The following is an 18,394-nucleotide window of genomic DNA, read 5'->3' as shown; positions in this document are numbered from 1 at the left end:
AAGTTCTAAAAGTCATTTTAAAAACATCACAGTGTCAGTATTTTAATTCATCATGCTGCCACCACAGCATGAGCTAACAATATGTAAAAGTACCAGAGAACAATGACAATCTTAAATGTCACTCAGAAGAATTAAATAGCAAAAGCTGCTATATGTACTATGCACATTTCTACCATACTGCCTGCATTTTTACATGAACCCATGGCAAAAAATAATCATTTCAGTTAGGACACATTTTAATTGTAGATCAATATTCATTATGACAGAATTTCAAGTATCAACTTATTTTGTGTGAATTAAAGTTGTCCTGCAGACAAATATTTAAACCGCATAACTGTCAGGATTCCTCAGTTATGCTTCCTGCAAAGTTCAGGTGGTGCTGTCTGCAATAGCATTTGTGGTCTTGCTGATTGGTTGAAAACTGACAGGTGCTTTCAGTGAAAATACCAGGGTTGGGACTTCTGGAAATTCTTTCCCCCATAAAAGCAATGAGAAATCTATCAAAAGAGGTCAATGGGCACATTTTTTTTTTTAATTTTAGAATTTAACCAAAAATTTGTAATAATCCAAAGAGCATGTATTCACAAAATTGTTGAATTTTGTTAAGAATAATTCTCATTTTCTCTTTCCTGTGCCCCATGGTAGGCTTAAAAACTAACCATCTCAACATCTCTTTGAAAATAAGTACCCTAACAGCTAGTGGGCCAGGGACAAGTTTTCAGTTTCTGCTAAGTCCCATATTAGATTAACTGCCATGATTACCATGCCTGGAAGTTCCCTGGAAAATTACTTCACCAAGGCCCATCTTTATCTGACTTGACTCTGAGTGTATTCAGTGAAAAGCCTTTTCCCTAGAAGCATTGTCAAAAAACAATCAGTGGCAATTGCTTAACTCAGCAGCAGCCTGGGGCTGGGAGGACACTTGGGACAAAAACAAGCTGTCAAAAATCTTAAAATGAAAAGGCAGAGAATGAGTTGTTCAAAGTTTTTTTCCCTAAGTATCAACAAAATCCTTGGAATATGGAAGTTCATTTGCATGTGGAGGGTTGTGTGCCTGCTCAGAGCTATGTATATGATGTAGAAGAAACTCAATCAAAGCAATAAAATTGATACTAAAAAAAAAGAATTTACTGATAGATTTGCTTAGGAGACGTGAAGCCACACACAAGTGAAACTTAGCTTAAGGAGCATCGCCTCAGGTCTGTGCCCAAAGATAAGCAGCAGGCTAACCAGGCCTGTTAGAGATAAGGAAAACTTCAGGATGTTAAGATGTAAGTGATAGTTCTCCAGAATGGATAACCTTCCGGGCCCCATTCCTATGAGAAAGGACACAACCTGACTTACAACCAGTCATTAAACCCATCTCTCTATCAAAGAACATGCCTCTATCAGGCAGTGGAAAGAACCCAGTTCTCTTCTTCTGCCAGGTGGGCAAGATGACCCTTGATAGCAACTGTTTGAAAAAGAGCAATTGATACTGGAATGTTTAAAATAATTTGGACAATAAGCAGTATCTTTTCTGTGCAAGATTCCCATCTGCCTTAGTGGCCAGACTTGCTGGGGCCTGTCTCTGTTTAAATCGTTCAAATTGTAACCTGGGGCCAGGACCCAAAAGAGAATAAAGTACGACGGTGTTTGTGGAATGCATATACCTAAGGTGTATATAAGTTAGCTAAATACATTCTATGCCAGCTCCTCTTTGAGCATTAGCCAAAGCTGGACATGTGGTATTATTAAGGAGCTTTTCCTTTTATTAATCTCTAAGTGTGCAGAGTGATTTCTCACTTGGAAGGCATATTCTTTATATATAACACATCTGCCCAGGAAAACACAGACTTCTCAACCCTAGCTGACTTTGAGGCTATATAAGTAGGGAGTGATGCCTGAAACAGAATTAGCAGTTGTCCTTGAGTGCTAATACATATCCCAACCTCCACACACAGCCCCTTGGCAAAGGCTTGGAGAGTTACTGGTTTTAGACATTTAAGGAAATTGTTCTCCAGAAACTACCCAGTCAATAAGTTGAAGGAACAGATATTTCAATGGCCATACACTACTAAGAAGAAAGACTTAAAGATCTAGGTCAGAAAAGTCAGTAAATAAACAATAGATAGCAAAACCCATCAAGCCTTTTGGAGGTTGTTACAACTGTACCTCCAAAGTTGTAAACTTATATTATTTAAAACATATGCTTTTCAACAAAAGTGATGATACATAAAAATAGCCCACGTAGAAACTATGACCAAAAAAAGTATTACTGGAGTTAGACAAGAAGTCTTAATATGCCATTTGACGTATATTAAGGGAACTAAGAACTGGGCATCTGTGGTAACTGAAAAGGAAGAAGGAGTTGATTTTGTTGTTGAATTACAATGAATTTAGACCTGTATGGGAGGTACTATGTATACAGAAAAATGAAGTATATGATAGAATGTAGCAGGCTGACCTTCCTCATCAGAACTACAAGCCTGCAAATAATGACACAGAGACCTATTAGTTAATCAGGAAAGCTCAGCCTATAGTTTAGTCTTGTTCCTAAGTAGCTCTTATAACTTAAATTAACCCATTTCTATTAATCTATGCTCTATCACATGGTGTTACCTCTCTTCCATCTTGGACCTCTTGTTTCCTCTCCATGTCTACTGGAGTCCCTTGCACCTAGATTCCTCCTGTTCCTTTCTCTCCCCAGAAATCCTGCCTATGCCTCCTGCCTAGCTATTGGCTATTCAAATTTTCGCTACACCAATCAGAGCAATATAACTTCACACAGTGTACAAATATCCCACAACAACAGAATTCATTGATTGCAGCTCGGGACATGATTTTATTCTTTGAGTGTGGTAGCCCAATTAGTCTAAAGCCTGTCAATATTTGTGTGGTCTGTTTGTGAAGCAAGTAGACATTAGCTAAGGCATTCTGAAACAGCTCTCAATTCCTTTATGCAAACAATGTCAAAGATATTTTCAGTCATCAGGAACTTGGGCACAGTGTGCTTTAGAATTCATGGAACTTCTTGCTTTTGTGTAGGAAAAAATTAAATTTCCTGTCAGTAAAGTAGAGCTTGTGATGCAGTATTTGTTTGGGTTGAGTCCATCATAAGAGACTTGATGTTAAATTGGCTATTCAGAAAGAGGTGCTGAGTGGTGCTATCCTTTAGTATTTGTGCTGGATTATGTTTTTAGTTTCAAATGTGCTAGATATTGCCATAGAGCAAAAACTAAGGATTTCTGGAAGGCTGCGATCAAGGTCAGACAAAAGATGGTACAAAAAACAAAGACCTTGTGCTATCTGGAACATCTGATTCTGAATTTGGAATGCATTAAAACCCACTTCATATCAAAAAATTTATGATGGACTGGATTGTTATTATTCCTCAAAATAATGAGTTCTAAAGATAGAATTTCTCCAGTGTACAGTTCTCTCTCGATACAAAACATCACAAAGACTGATCTCTCAGGATATCCATAGTAACACACATAATTCCAAAAACACTTTGTCCTCCTGTGGAAATCATTCTAACATGAAAGGATAATGTCTGTCTGTCTATATTCAAAATTGGTACACACACACACACACACACACACACACACACACACACACACACACACATACAGGTACAAAGCCTGGGAAATATGAATTAGATGTGTGTGAGCATTCAAGCTACCATGTACCTCATAGATGCCAACAAGTTGCAGATTTTGATGTATTTTCTGGACTCACCTTTTGATAGCCCATGCCATCCCAAACAGCTGGCAGAGTTTATTTTGATGGGATGCAGCACAGTCTGAGATCTGAAATGTAGTGCATATTTGGGAATGATATGTTTTGGAAGTGTAACATGGAGGAAGTCTGGGTACAATAAGCATCTAAATGAATATGTGTGTGTTTATTGCTCAAAGTTGCTCTCACTGGTAGTAGGTTTCAATTTGTGTATGTTTTCCTTTCCTTTTCCTGGAATATACTTGACATTTGTTAACATTGTATATAGTTTTTGCATCAGGCTTAAAACCTTCTTCTTTAGACAAAAAGGGGAATTGTAGTGGCATCTTGCCTGAGACCCTGTAACAGTGGTCACACCCCTTTGGGCGTGGCTTCAGATGCAGACAGATGTGGAAAGAGGAAAGCATGAGGTGTAGTAGCTCTCTAGGTCTCTCTCTCTTGGGTCTTGGATCCGACTGGAAGGGCAGAGAAATGCTGCAGCGGTTCTTTATTGCTCTGTGTAAGTTGTTCCCCAATAAAACACCCATTTATCATTTTACTTGGGTCTAATGAACTCATTATACCCACGCCTTCAATTGATGCTCCATTCATATGGAGCCTTCTACACCCTGGGGACCTATTGCTGGGGCTTGATTTGGTGAACTGTAACTTAAATGGTGAGTACCTCAGCAAAATGAATTCACAATTTCAGATGGGGTATGAATAAAAAAGAGGTAGAAGTAAGCGGGACAGTGGTGGCATACACCTTTAATCCCAGTACCGGGGAGGCAGAGGCAGGCGGGTATCTGTGAAATCAAGGCCGGCCTGGTCTACAGCATGAGTTCCAGGACAGGCTCCAAAGCTACACAGAGAAACCCTGTCTCAAAAAATATGTAGACGTATACTGTATCGCCAGGCATTGGTGGCGCTCGCCTTTAATCCCAGCACTCGGGAGGCAGAGGCAGGCAGATCTCTGTGAGTTCGAGGCCAGCCTGGTCTCCAGAGCGAGTTCCAGGATAGGCTCCAAAGCTACACAGAGAAACCCTGTCTCGAAAAAAAAAAAAGTATACTGTATCAACATAGTATACAGTAAAACTAAAGGAGCTTGCGATTTATAGAGAAAACATACAGATGAAAAAAAGATATACTGAGGTTCCCTTGAGAATCTTGAAGATGAAGCAATTAGGGAAAAATGTCAATATTTAAGATTGATTCAGCTAACCCTGAGGAAAGTGACACAGAATATGAAGACGTGCCTTATATCAGGTTAAAATGCTTAAGAACCTTCAGATTTCCCAAGATGCCATTGGTGCATAGGGTGCATTAATGATGACATAATGAAGTCATGCTATACACTCTGTTTAGTTGTGGGCTTAGGAAGTTAGAAAAAACATTGTCATGTATTCCTCCATATTTTGAGAAGAGAAACTTTAGTTTGAAACCTGAATAAATATAATAAATATGACTAATTTTTTTTTTTTGGTTTTTCGAGACAGAGTTTCTTTGTGTAGCTTTGGAGGCTATCCTGGAACTAGCTCTTGTAGACCAGGCTGGCCTCGAACTCACAGAGATCCACTTGCCTCTGCCTCCCGAGTGCTGGGATTAAAGGCGTGCACTAGCAACGCCCCGCAATATGACTATTTTGATTGCTCAGATATTACTATTTGTTTATTTAAATCACTAAAAACATTTGATAAATTTGAAATTATAAATAGGAAAAGGTTAGAAAATGTGATTTATGTATTTAGTTTTTTTTACTTTCATTATCAATATACAAAGTACTATTGTATTTCAATATGCTATGGTGCTGGTAAATGCTTTAACTGAATTCAAGCATAAAACCAAGCTTTTACATTTGTTTTCACATTGGATTGCTTTATGAGCATATGAGGAGCATGCATAAAGAATGATTTTTTTCGAGACAGGGTTTCTCTGTGGCTTTGGAGGCTTTCCTGGAACTAGCTCTTGTAGACCAGACTGGTCTCAAACTCACAGAAATCTGCCTGCCTCTGCCTCCCAATTCCTGGGATTAAAGGCATGTGCCACCACAGCCTGGCTAAAGAATGATTTTTAATATGAAGTTGTTATGCACATTGATCTACTTTAGATCAATTTTATGTCCTTGGGATAAGGAAATTATGTTTCAGCTTATCACTGGATATTCGGGAAGAGTGTCAATTCTTTTGTTGTTGGTTGGTTTTTTTGAGACAGGGCTTCTCTGTGTAACAGCACTGGCTGTCCTGGCACTTACTCTGTAGATCAGGCTAGCCTCGAACTCACAGAAATCTTCCTACCTCTGCCTCCCAAGTGATGGGACCAAAGGTGTGTGCCACCACCTTTGGCAAGTGTCAATTTTTTCTTCGTAAAATTAGTATCTTTAAGAAAAAGAAACAAATGGAAGTTATGTTTTTAGAACTAAAGAGAAGTATGAGAATAATGTTTCTATAGTGATATGAACTGTATCAGTAAAGACAGAGAAAGAATGAAAGTTAGAACAAATAGAAATTATTAAATTGAAAAACCTAAAACATGAACAGAAGACTTCAAAGTAGACTTGGGTAAGGAGAGGACAGAAGAGTTAGTGAGCTTGAATCTAGAGCAACTGAGACTATGATATGTGAAGATCAAAGAAACAAAAGAATGAAGAAAATCTAACAGAGCCCCAGGGATTGGGTGTGTTGAAGTCTATTAGGCATTGCTAATTAATCATTATGGAATGGAAATCAAAACCACAGTGAAATAGCACTCCACACCCAGTGGGACGACTACAATTAAGAAGGTAATAACAAATGCTGGTGAGGATGTGGAAAAGCTGGAACCTTCATACCTTGCTGGTAAGAATGTTTCTTAAAAGGTTGGATACAGAGCAGCCACATAACCTAGTAATTCAGGTCCTAAATATGTGTACCGAAAGAAATTAAAATATTTGTTGACTCTAAAATTTATACATGAACGTCCACATAATACACAAAGTCAAGTGTCCACATACTAATCAAGAAAAAAACCCAGTATATAATACCCACATGATGGAGTAATATTTAGCTACTGAAAGAAGTCCTGACACACACGACAAGGATGAACCCATTTAACCCAGCACTATGAGGTCTTTCAGGTTCACAAGGCCAGCCAAGCAATTTGCCAAGTAAAGCATAGCCACCCCATTCTACCAGTGGGGCTAAGGCTCAAAGACTGGTGTGCCAGGATTATCTGTACATCATGGCATGGAGGATAGCAGGGTTCAGCCAATCCCAGGATGAGCTAGTATTTAGATCTCAGTTCTCTCTGACATGTGCTTTGGAGAAAGTACGTTTGGTTTTCAGCTTTTCAGTTCAAAAATTACTCCTAGAACTGCTTGAGTGGTCAAGAACCTAAAACTAGGTAGGCTGAGGGCCAAGGGGGAAATCACATACTATTGTTCTTCTGCTAGAAGACTATAATAATAAAATGGTTCCTACTGAGACTCTTCTATACCCATAGATCAGTGTCTTGCTCAGCCATCCTCAGAGAAGCTTCCTCCTGCAGTAGATTGGAACAAATACAGAGATCCACAGCTGTGCAATATGTGGAAAGTGAGAGACCTTGGAACACTGAGTCCTAAATAGAATGTCTGCCTCCATCAAATCCCTCCCCTCGGGGCTCAGGGAACCCTGCAGAAGAGACAGAAAGACTGTCAGAGCCAGTGGGGATGGAAGACATAAAGGAAACAATGCCTTCTAGACACAACAGGACTCACACATATGTAAACTCACAGAGTCTGTGGCAGCACGTACAAGGCCTGCACAGATCCAAACCAGAAGGGGTCCCAGCACTGAGAGGGGGAAGTGGACATGATCTGACACCCCTAAGCCAGAAGCTGTCTCCAATTGTAATCCATTTGCAAAGGGCCAATTAGTTTTCTTCAACAGAGTCTCACTGGGAGTACAAACCACACTTAAGGTCAGGATCCATGGCCAGCAGTAGAAGGTCAATTCAAAATGAAGTCAGTGTTATTTTTGAAGGCTTTTTTTTTTTTTTGCCTTACTGGTCTTTTGGTTTAATATTATGGTTTCCAATTTAAAAAATTACTCCTATGTAAAAAGTTCTCTGGGAAATGAGAGGAGGCTTTTAAGTCAGAATCCTTGAGATCATAAAGAAGAAAACTTTTTAAGTTCTTTTTTAGTTTTCTTTTATTTTATACACTGACTACGATTTCCCCTCCCTCCTCTGCTCTCATCCCTTCCCCCTCACCTTCCTTCTAACACCCCACCCCCAATCCACTCCTCCATTCAGAAGGGGTAAGACCCCCCCATGAGATTTACTAGGAAAGACTGAAAGCTGGGAGACCAGAAAGCCTGTGCAGCCATGCACACACTCAGAAACCCTGGTACTTTTCTCAACCCGATTGCTTCTAAGTAAAGGAGGTGGTCTAAAGAGAGAAGCGTGACATTTTCCCCATTATGCTTCAGAAAATTCTAGGTTATTGCTATGAACTAATCTTTGTCTTCCTCAAACTCATTTAAAGCCCTTAGCCATAATGTGACTACCGAGTTTAGAAATAGGAGCTATAATTATTTTGAGGATAAAGGGTAGATGCAGTCTGAGATTGGTAGCCTTAGTAACAAAGGATTTGTGCCCTTAATTACAAGACAAATATGATACACTGTCCCTCTTTCTTCATTCCACTCTGAGGAAAAGCCATGTGAGCACACAGTAAGAAGGTGGCCATGTGTAAGCCAGAAAGAAGACCCTCACCAGGAACAAATCATAAGAACACCTTGATCTTGGATTTCTAGCTTTCATAATTGTAAGAAATCAATTTTCCTTCATACCCAATCTGTGATATTTTGTTATGGCAGCCCTGGCAGGCTAATATAAGTGTAGCAGAAATATATCAGTGTGTAAACTTATATTCCACTTAACTTTTAAGTTTAAAAGCTCTAATAAAAATCATGGATCTATTTATATGTGTCATATGAAAAAAAGTGTTAAAGACCAGTGATGTGTGAAATTCTACTGGCAGATAAGTTCATTTTTCAAAATACCACTGAATAAAGAAGTTTCTTTTCCTATCTGCTTAAATAAAGAGCAAAAGTCTATTTCAGGGTAAGCTGTTTTAAATGAATGAACAACTAAGCCCATATTGAAGGGAAGGGGTATAAAACCAGACCCTATCTAGCAATAGAAGGCATATGAATTTGTATACCTTTTCCTCATCTTTTCTTGTACTGACACATACCTGACATGATTTAGTATTACTGGCATTTTCTGCATACAGTTCAGTGGTGTTAAAAACATAAAAAATGTTGTGCAGCCACTACCAACCATCTGTCTTTGTAACTCTTTCATCTGGTAAGACAAGAATTCTATACCCATTAACAATATATTTCCATTCCCCCTGTCGGCCTAAACCCTGGCATCTACTTTCTGTTGCTGTAATTTTGACTAGTCTAAGTACTTTATTTAAGAATAAAGCAGTACTACCGTTTTTGTAGTTAGGTTATTTCACTTAAAATAATGTCTTCAAGGTTCATCCATACTGTAGTCTATTGCAGGGTTTCTCCTTCTTAAATGTTAAATTATATATCATACTAGAGTACACCACATTTTAAAAAGTCTGCTCATTCATCTATGAAAGCTTTAGCTGTTAGAAATAATGCAGCAATGAATATGAGAGTGAAGATGTCACTAAAGCTTCTGATTTCAGGTTTTTTTAGTTACATACCCAGAAATGGAATTACTGGATTGGATGGTAACTCTGCTTACTATTTTACATGCCAACCAACAATTTGTCAGGGTTCCTCTTTGTCTGATAGTCTCAAAAGGGACATGCTTGTTATCTTTTGTCATTTTGCTAATTGATGTTCTTACTGGGATGAGGGAATATTGAATTGTGTCATTAATTTGCATTTCCTGATGATTAGTGACATTGAGCTTGTTGTTGTTTTTATATTCCTTTCAGCAACTTGTATGTCTTCTTTTGAGAAATGTCTACTTAGGCCTATTGCCCATTCTAAAATTAGGTTATTGTTATTTTTTCTCTTTTTAAAATTTATTCTTCTCTCATACAGTACGTCCTGACCACAGTTTGCCCTGCCTCCACTCCTCCCACACCCTACCTCCCCTCTCCTCCAGACCCACTTCTCCTCTGCTTCCCTTCAGAGATGAGCAGGTCTCCCAGGAATATCCATCAAACACGGCATAACAAGATTAGATAAGACTAGGCACAAATCCATATATCATGGCAGGACAAGGCAACCCAGTAGGAGGAAAAGGATCCCAAGAGCAGGCAGAAGAGATACCCTATACTACCACTGTTAGGAGTCTCACATGAATACCGTGCTGCACAACCATAACATATATGCAGAGGATGTAGCACAGTCCCATACAGGGTCCATGTCTGTGAGCCACTATGAACCCTCCTTAGTTGACTCTGTGGGTCATGTTCTCCTGGAGCGTTGTTAGTGCAGTAGGTACTGTGTCAGTCTCCTATTGTTTAGATATTGATTGTTTGGTGCTTTGAGTACCCCATGTGCTCTTGATATTAGTCTCTCATCAGAAGTATAGCTTGAAAATATTTTACCTTTCGGCATCTGTCTGTTCACTTTTTCTTTCATTTGTTTTGTAGAAGCCTTTTGATTTGATGTAACCCTGAGTCATGTTTTTTTTTTTTTTTTGCTTTTGCTTCCTGTGTTTTGGGAGTTCCCTCCCCTGGTCCTCACTCATTTCACATCTAGTTGTTTCATAATTTCAGACCATAACTTTAAGTCTTCAGTTCATTTTGAACTCATCTTTGTGTAAAGTATCTATAGGTCTCCATTCTTTCTACATGTGGATATGCAGTTGTCCCAGGACCACATGTTGTATATTGTTGTCATCGTTCTCAAAAATCTATTGACCAGATATGTGTAGGATAATTTTGAAAGTTCCTATTCTGTCCCATTGCAGACAACTCCATGTTTACTTCAAATGTATTCTGTGTCTCAAGACTGAAGGATGTGAAGATAAGAATATTCCTTCGAGGCTGGAGAGATGATGGCTCAGCAGTTAAGAGCAAGGGCTGTTCTTCCTGAGGTCCTGAGTTCAACTCCCAGATTCCCAGCAACCACATTGTGGCGCACAGCCATCTATAATGGAATCTGATGACCTCCTCTGTCATTCAGGAATACATGCAAGTGAAGCACTCATATACATAAATAAATCTTTAAAAGAATGTTCCTTGAACTTTGGGAGCCCATTCCACATAGAGGGATACTCCCTCAGCCTAGACACACAGGGGTGGGCCTAGGCCCTATCCCAAAGGATATATATGACAGACTCTGAAGACCCCCTATGGGAGGCCTCACCCTCCCTGGGGAGCAGAAAAGGTATGGGATAGGTAGGGTGTTAGCTGGGGGGGATGGCAGGGGAGGAGGGGAGGGAGAGGGAACTGGGATTGACATGTAAAATAATCCTGTTTCTAATTCAAATAAAAAAATGGAAGAAAAAGAATGTTCCTTGAGTATGAGAGTATATATTAGTGGTGCTTATATATTAGCATGTGCTTAGTGTGTGTGAGATCCTGGATTTAATATTCAGGAACACACACACACACACACACACACACACACACACACACACACACACAGAGTCACACACTCACACATACACTCACACACTCACACACTCACACACTCACACACATACAGACTCACACACACACACACACACACAGAGTCACACACTCACACATACACTCACACACTCACACACTCACACACATACAGACTCACACACACACACACACACACACACACACACACACACACATTTTACTAGTACCCTGAACTTTTAATTTTTTATAACTCACATTCAAACCACTTTTATATTGTTTTTAAAATATTTGTGGATCAATTCTCATTGAAACTGAGTGCTTGTAAAACACATTTTACATGAATGATTCGAAATAAACTATAAAAATTAAAAGGCAATATGTGTAGACAGACTAAAGATTTATAAAATCATAGACTAGATTTATACACATATTGTATGATGAATGACAACAAATCAGCATGGCAAGTTGTCATCATGGTAGAAAATTGAGCCAAGGATGTAACTGGTACTTCAAAGAGGAAGAAAACCAGCTGAACAAGAATCAGTGAAAAATACTTAACTTCACTAGTAATCAGGTAACTGTGTATCAGAGTGATTGCTCATTTTACAATCACCTCCCTTTATTTTTTAAAAATCAATGCCTGCTTATATCAAGTGTTGAAACAATGTTGAGAAGTAGAAAATCACACACTTGTAGTGAAAGAGCAAATTGGTTCAATCACTTTGGAGAGCCATTTGGAAACACCTGATAAGCACTCCCTAAGACTCACAATTACACTTGCAGGGGTAAGCACTCCCTGTGGCTTAGTAATTACACTTCTAAGCATGTGCCCTAGAGAAAAATCTCTAGCATATATAATCTCCATGGAGACTCCTCTTAAGGATGTTCACTGAAGCATATTTTAATAGTAAAAAACTGGGGAAAGAACACAACTACAAATAAGAATCTGTGGAACAAACTATCCCTCTCCCAACAGCTATCAATTACCAATAATTTGTTTAATAACCAAGCACACTACAGTTAAAATGAGTAGACTGGATCTAAATGTATCATAATGAATGAATCCCCAAAACATCATATGGAGTGTAAAGAGAAAATTGATAGCACACGCAAGGTCATGGCTTTGCTGAGTGTACACTAGTGAGCACCAAAAAATGCTCAGCTTTTAAATACACTGTTTCTGAACTGGGCGTCTGTGGCGCAAGCCTTTAATCCTGTCTCGGGAGGCAGAGACAGGCGGATCTCTGTGAGTTCGAGGCCAGCCTGGTCTACAGAGTGCCAGGACAGCCTCCAAAGCTACACAGAGAAACCCTGTCTCGAATAAAATAAAATAAAATACTGCGTTGCAAACACTTTATAGACTGAGCTGTTTATCCATCCCTCATAGTCTCTCTCATCATTTTTATACTTTATGTGTTATACAAATAAAATAAACTTTAATTTAAATATCATATTTCTTTTTAATAATGTTATACTGAATGAACTAAAATACACTTCAGTTTTAGAAGTATACTGGTCTCATTTGATCTTCCATTATTCTCACTTACTGTATTTTCTGACCCTTATATGTTCCATGTTTCATTCACTTTACCCTCTCACACTCTTGCCTTCATTGAATGTGCTAGGATAAATTTCCTTCTCATTCCTTTATTTCAGGGTTCTAGATGCTAGTCAATATATAGATTAGATTTGCATCACTTTTACTAAATACCTTATTAGTTCTTTGAGAATTTAATACATTGTATCTTTATATTATTCACTCCTTTCTCCCAACTTTTCTGACCATGTTCCATTTTAGTAGATTTAAATTTTTTTAAAAAAATTAATTGTGTTTGTGTGTGGGTTTGTGCATGTGAGAGAAGGTGCCCATGGAAGCCAGAAAAGAACATGGATCTCCTGGAGCTGGACTTATAGGAGCTTGTGAACCATTCAACATGGTTACTGGAACCCAAAACTAGGTTTTTCCAGAAAGCAGGATGTGCTCTTACTCACCAAACCATCTCTCCAGCACCCCAAATATCTTTTTTCCTGATTGTGCTGTTTTACGGGTCAATGAATTAAAGATAAATATTTATGCCATTTTTACAAAATGGTAAGCACTTTGTCTAATGCTGAGGATGGCACTGTGGAAAAGCCACGGTGCTCGCTGATTAGTGAGGAACATGACTAATTCAACAGATAGTGAGATCAATGTTAAGGCAAAGGTAGCACAAGATGCATTGGCCATTTCCAAGAAAGAAACTAAAATCATTTTACAGATGGGAAAACTGAAAGTTAAACTCAAGGTCACAGTAGTCAGGACAAAGTATTTCTGCTCAAGTTTTCTTACCCTGGCTGTTCCATACACTTAAACAGCAGGCATATTTCCACCATTCCACCAGTACCCTTAATACTTAAAATTAACCTATTTATTACCTTACTTTTTTCTAGACTACTCAAGTATAAATGTGCTGGAGTCTTATGCCTGAACTTTGTTAGTCTGAGAGATTTTATTTACTATTCTTGGTGCATTGAAAACCTTTCCATACCAAGAATCTCGTGATACCACAGTATCTGCTGTGTATGGCAGCAAATTGTTTTATTAAAAAACTATTCCATTACAGAAATATCAAGACTATGGCAGGTATTATAGAACTATAGTTCACTTTCATTTCTGGGAGCTGAGATGAGGTTCCTTAGAGAAAATGGAGCTTTCTGTATTGAGAGATTATACTTTCCAACTAAACATGCAGTTCATGGAGGCACATGATAGACAAATAGAAGTTGTGGTAGTTTGAATGTAATTGGCTCATAGGGAGTGGCACTATTAGGAGGTGTGGGTTTATTGGAGTGGGTATGGCCTTATTGGAGGAAGTGTGTCACTGTGGGGGCAGACTTTTCAGGTTCCTATGCTCAAGCTTCACTCAGTGTGACACTCAGACCATTTCCTGTTACCTGCAAGATGTAGGAATCTCAGCTCCTTCTCTGGTACCTCTGAAAATATAAACCACCCCAATTAAATGTTTTCCTTTAGAAGTGTTGGAGTGGTCATGGTGTCTTTTCACAGCAATAGAAACTCTAACTAAGATACCAATTCTCCCTGACTAGCCACTTAAGGCAATTTAACCTTATTGATCAATTAGAGAGCACTGACAATTATCAAATCACCTCAAAATTTATTTATCTAGTGTAGGCTTTCATTTCTAACCTAAATGTTCAGTTACCATTTATGACACCTTTATGCAATTGTACAATTCCCTTCCCATTGATGTGGACAGCTTGGGGTATTTTGTAAGCTCTCCCTCCTAATTTCTTTCTTAATTTTTCTTTTATGAGGGGAAAGAAGTGGATGACCAAGAACAAAGTAAGGACAAAAATGACATAATCAAAGACAGTACTTTGAATGTCAGTTTTAAAATATGAATTTAAAAAGCACATGAATGATGAGTTCACTAATTGTAGTTATACCTTCTTTCCTGTGTGTGATTTCTCTACAAGTTTAATGGATAGAGTACCTGTGGGTGCTTCATTAATGAAATTTGTCCTCAACCTGTTATTGCCTTAAAGGATACAGGTATGCAGGACTCCATCTCTTCTGGCGAGGGACTACTGCCAATGTACCTAAGTGTTGTTCTGTGGTAGAAGTTTGGAGGAGGCCACCAAGGGTGTTTGATCCATGACAGATTTGTAGCTGAGGATTCAGGTTCAATTGTTTCCTTTCTGGAACTGATAGTTCATATTGGTGTCATTTTCAGTTCTGTTACTAGCTTTAGTTTTGTCATGAGTACCTTGAGGGACAGCGATTCAGAGAGCTATGGACTCCTTAAGGTGTCTGAACAGCAGACTCAATGCTTGAACTATGAAGTACATTGTCTATGCAAATATCATCTGTTTGAAACCTAAAAACCAAAGCTGAAACTAGCCGTAGAAGGAAGTGACCAGCTCTTGGCCTACATACTTGGGACCGTGAGATTCAAACCAAATCTTCAGGGCAGGGGGTAAGCCTGAGGCAGAGAAACCAGAAATTTTGTTCTTGAGTCTCATGTAAGTATCTCAGACCCAAACCCACTATTCATTTATGGCATACACTGTGCCTGGACCTTCATCATCCCCATAGCAGGTTTTATATACCAGTTGCCCTCACCCCTTTGTGAGCCTCTGCCTTAGCTTGCTTTCTGGTCACAGAAGGAACTGACCTTTACATAGAAGTTGGCTGTGCTCTCAGTGCAGCTGTGCAGTACTACTGAAAGGAGCACAGCCAGTTTCCCAAAGGAAATGTCTTCCTTCAGTGTCCAAATTCCAACAAATACTAGCAATCCGATGCAATGCTCATGAGATGCTGATTGAATAGGCCAGCAGGCAGGAACCCATGGCAGTGGTTTGGGGAAAAGCTTAGGGACTCTTCTCTTGTCCAATTTTGGTTCTTCTTGATCTCTTTTAGACTGAGTCTCAGCATATTGTTAAAACAATCACAATATTTTCTCATAAATACAAAAAGTCAAAGCACACTCCCTAGGGTCCAACTTGTAAAAACTTTCCAGAACTGGTCATTGTGAACTAATTTGCCTGTTTTTTGTTTTGTTTTGTTTGTTTTTTGAGACAGGGTTTTCTCTGTGTAGCTTTGTAGACCAGGCTGCCCTCTGAACTCACAGTGATTCGCTTGCCTCTGCCTCCTGAGTGCTGGGACTAAAGGTGTGCACCACCACTGCCCCGCTACTAATTTGCCTTCTATTGCTGTGATAAACACCAGGACCAAAAGCAACTTGGAAAGGAAAGGGTTTCTTCGGCTTACACATCCCATTTACAGTCCTCACTGAGGGACGTCGGGACAGGGACTCAAGCAGGAGCAGAGACAGGAACTGTGGAGGAAAGAACGCTCCTTACTGGCTTGTTCCCTATTGCTGGCTCAGTTTTCTTTCTTACATACTTCAGGACCACCTGCTTAGGAGTGGCAGTACCCACAGTGGGCTGGGCCCCTCCACATCGGTCATTAATCAAGAAAATGTTCCACAGACATGCCCACAGGCCAATTAGTGATGGCAATTTTTCAGCTGAGGCTCTGTCTTCCAAGATAACCCTAATGTGTGGTAAACTGACAACAGCTACCCAGCACATGGTGTTCCACTGTATGCTCCTGCGAAACTCTGGCCACAGATCAAGAGAGTTTTAGATCGGTCTTGTGGTTTTAAGAAATTCAAAATGGCCTTTCTTCTTTAACAGAGCACAAAGCTGGCTGGCCTTGCCTTTACTTCTTTGACACACGAGTCCAGTGACTTCCCAACTCATCAGCTTGACCTTAGTTCCTCTTGACAAGAGATACCTGTGTCAGCTTATCTGCCGTCCCAATCAGCTATTATGGGCCATGTGGAACCCTGTCTCCTACACAGCAATGCCATAGTTAACATTCTGACATGATGGCCCTTATTACTATGGCTTTAGTAGGTATTCTGAAGTTGATCATATCTCTAAAGCTAATTTTGGTAACCACATAGGGAGACTGTGGAGTTTTCCTTAAACTTTGTCTGTACACATACAAAATTGTAATTTGAGAATCAAATATACAATCTAGTTTTTAGCACACTGGCCATGCTATATTATCATGACATTAAACCCAGAACACTTCTGCCCTTTCCCTGTTAGTAGGCACTTTCGCTCTCCTCTCACACCCTGAAAACCACTAACCTACTTTCTATACCTATTAGCCATTTTATATAAATAATATATGTGGCTTCTTTCATATAGTATGGCATATCAAAAGTTTACCTGTGTTGTAGCATGTATGAATACTTCATTCCCATTTGTGGCTGAGTCATATGCCATTGGGTAGATGGACCTACCACTCACTGTTGCTTATCTATTTTTTTAGTTGGTAGAAATTTGGGTTGTTTCTACTTTTTAGCTACATAATAATGCCACTATTAACTTCACATACAAGCTTATTTATGTGTTTGTTTGTTTGTTCTTTTGAGACAGGGTATCACTATGTAGCTCTGGCTGTCCCAGACCTCACTATGTAGACCAGGCTGGCCTCAAACTCACAGTGGCTGGGTGGTGTGCAGATGGTCCCAGCTTGTGGTCTCTCCTGGAGTCAGGTGTTGCCCCAGAGTAAACTGAAATTTCAGGCCTACTTTCTGGTTGGTCCCCACTGAGCCTTGGCATGGCAACAATGCAGCCAAGTAGCAGGTGTGTACTAAACTGGCCTGAGTCCTACATATTCAAAGGATTGTGCTCGCTGCCTCAGTGTCTGGTTTCTCTGTGTAGTCCTGGCTGATCTTCTCTGTAGACTTGGTTGGCCTTGTACTCAGAGCACTGCCTTCCTTTCCCTACTGAGTGCTGGGATTAAAGGTTCTGACATAATGTGCAATAGTACAGACCCTTGTTTGGAAGGAGCACAACACTGGAGCTGGAGAACTGAGCATATTGGAAGTGAAGGAAAAGAAGGCTCATCCCAGAAGAGAGGCACACTATGCTCCTGTGGAGGGATGCAAGATTTCATATGAGGCCGGGCAGCAGCAGGAGCCCCCCTGGTTCCTCTCTGAAGTCGTCACCTACGCCACAGCTGCAGCCCAAGACTGAACAGTACATTTCCTATCCAAAGGCAGATTAAGACAAGCCTTGTCAAAATGATATTCCAAAATGCCTTAGGGACTTCTGTCTATTACATTTATAGTGATTGCTGCCAAGAGTGTCTGCCATCCAGTTTTTGTAAGCTTTCAGCCACATCAAACTGTCTCTGCAGCTTAGGAAGCCACCCACTGCTGATCACCCTTCGATGACCTCCAGATCCCTTTGAAAATAGAAGGCAAGACACAAGACTCAACAGTCACCTTAACTCCCTGTGAGTCACCATCAGTCTGTTCTGCTGTCCTAGTAATGGTCTCCGGGACTGCTTCTAACTAGACTGTAAATAGGGTGGTTTGTGGGCTGGAGATAGCTTGGTGCTTGTTTTATAAGTATTAAAATCCCCTGAATTCGTATCAATGCTTGGTGGGCATGAAGGCCCACCTATAATTCCAGTATTCCAGTATCCCAGTATTCCAGTGCTCAGAAGGGCAGAGAGGCCATCCTTAGAATAGACTGGCTAGTTATCTGCATTTGCAAGCTGTGGTTTCAAATGAGAGACCCTGCCTCAAAGAGGAGTGTGAT

The 18,394-nt window shown here is 39.8% G+C and overlaps 1 pseudogene; it reads left to right on the top strand.

Annotated features, from left to right (window-relative positions):
* The first annotated feature begins 2,818 nt into the window (after positions 1-2,818).
* LOC100763236 lies at positions 2,819-17,824 on the top strand (annotated as a pseudogene).
* The last annotated feature ends 570 nt before the right edge of the window (positions 17,825-18,394 follow it).

The sequence above is a fragment of the Cricetulus griseus genome, chromosome X (genome assembly GCF_003668045.3).
Source record: "Cricetulus griseus strain 17A/GY chromosome X, alternate assembly CriGri-PICRH-1.0, whole genome shotgun sequence".
Lineage (NCBI taxonomy): Eukaryota > Metazoa > Chordata > Mammalia > Rodentia > Cricetidae > Cricetulus > Cricetulus griseus.
The sequence above is the reverse complement of the archived record's forward strand: the minus strand, read 5'-3'. Positions and strand labels throughout refer to the sequence as shown.